The following is a 2,142-nucleotide window of genomic DNA, read 5'->3' as shown; positions in this document are numbered from 1 at the left end:
AGAGAGAGAGAGAGAGAGAGAGAGAGAGAGAGAGAGAGCGAGCGAGACAGAGAGAGAGAGAGAGAGAGAGAGACAGACAGACAGTGGGCGGTAACCGTCTCGATGGTTGGAGAAAGAATGCTGATGCTGCTTTGTGAAACAAAAGACTCCTCCAGAGCTGTGGTCACTCGAATGAACAATTCCTCATTCCCGATTGTTCGACTATTCACAGGTATTCGAAGAGTGTCAGAGCTATTCGAACGCCGTGTGATGTTTACTGTCAATGGATTTTCATATCATTTTTCTCTATCTGTGGTAAAGTGTGGGCAAACATGATTATATTTGGGGTGCAGGACGAACTACTTTGTACTTACTGATTACGAGGCAGGGTGATAAGAGGAGCCAACAAGAATGATAAAACATGTCTCTAATAATTATTCACTACTTGGCACGTTATGAAAAGCTGAAGGGCCCATAACTCTTGACGAAGCGCAGCTAAAGAGGTTATTAATAGATATTCAAAGAAATGCGTTTGAAAAAACTTTACATGTTTTCAAATTTCTCAAACTAAGTACAGAACAGATCATCACCATCATCCGGTGCCTTGCCGACTGGCGTGGGCGATCATGGACCTCCACTTCACTTTGTCCTGCGTTGCAGCGATTTTTATTGAAGTGTTATGATCCATAATGTTCTAGGGAAGGAATACAGCAGTGGTTTCCCCTTGCCTTCTGCTGGATTTTTGTACGGTTTACTCCGCTAGCCTTTGTCAAAAAGGACTAACCCACAAGGCAGATAGAACGTAATAATTCCAGGGTAGCGAATCGCTACTGTCTGGACAAGATGTTGAAGTTCTCAAATAAATGGGCAAGTACCGAGGGCCTGTTTTCTACCCCCAAAAACACTCAACTCGCTGGGCTGCTCATGTCATCAGAATGACCGATTTCAAAATCCCACCGGTAGTATTCTGTTCTGAGATGTCCCCAGGAAAGCGTAAATTTGACGAAAAAAAAAAACCCGTTATAAAGACGCTCTGAAAATAGTCTCAGAAGGACTTCAAAATTAATGCTTTTGACATGGAATAGCTTAACTCTTAACTGATCCAGTTTGAGAGCAGCAATCACAGAAGGCAGCAAATCAGAAGGGGGCTTCACGTAATAAAAATGCTAAAACCAAGAGAGAAGCCCTCAGGATTCCCACATCCGAAGTGGAAATGAAACTTTAAATGCACGATTGGTATCATTGGTCAAAGCAGAAGCCACTCGCACCTTATTCCTTATTTCTTTTCGTTTCTCTTTATGAAATATTCTCCTCTGGAGATTCATTGGTCATTGTCAGACGTTGACAAACGGACTACTATTAGTGAATATCGAAACAACAAATGTGAGGCAGCGTGGTGGAATCAGGCTCTCGTCAATTTTGAGGCATGTAGAGTTATAGGTATCATCTTAAAGCTTGTTCCCTTGCCTTTATTTGGATGAAAAAATATCCATTTATTTTGAATACAAGTCGAGATATTTGCAAATAAAGGAGGTTGGAGTCACCTGTTTTCAGAGGTAAAATAAGTGAGAAAAAGGCCACCAAATATTAGTTATTTCCTTTGATTAAGAGTCCGTGGTAACTAAAAATTTACATTTTTGAATTTAATCAACGTTTTTCAGAAAAACCAAACAGAAATGAGTTCTTTAATGGGCATGAAAGGTGTTCAGCCAAAAAAACGAAAATTTGAAAAACATTCACAAACCTGTGGAAAAATGCAAGTTTCTTCACTTTGATTATTTTGACGAGAGCCTGATTCCACCACGCTGCCTCATAAATAATCACAAACATAATTCGAAAAGCATGAATAGTGATACCAATCTTCGAAGCGACGATAAAGTTTCGTTTCCATAAAATGGCACAGTACTAACACAAAAATATACCCATACTCCTTGGACAAAATCTACATTTAATTGAGGAAGAGACGAGGAGAGGAGGAGGAGGAGGAGGAGGAGGACGGGGGTGGAGAAGAATGGCTCTAGTGGTGGTATAAGTGAAGGTAATTATCACTATGAAATAAAAAGATACAAATAATATTAAAAAGTAGTCAGCAGGTTGTGCGTACATAATCCAGGTACATGAACAAGCCAACATCTCACCCTCACCCCCACCCCCACCCCAACC

This window comes from Aplysia californica, unplaced genomic scaffold (genome assembly GCF_000002075.1).
Source record: "Aplysia californica isolate F4 #8 unplaced genomic scaffold, AplCal3.0 scaffold00160, whole genome shotgun sequence".
Classification (NCBI taxonomy): Eukaryota; Metazoa; Mollusca; class Gastropoda; order Aplysiida; family Aplysiidae; genus Aplysia; species Aplysia californica.
Note: the sequence above shows the minus strand (reverse complement) of the source record.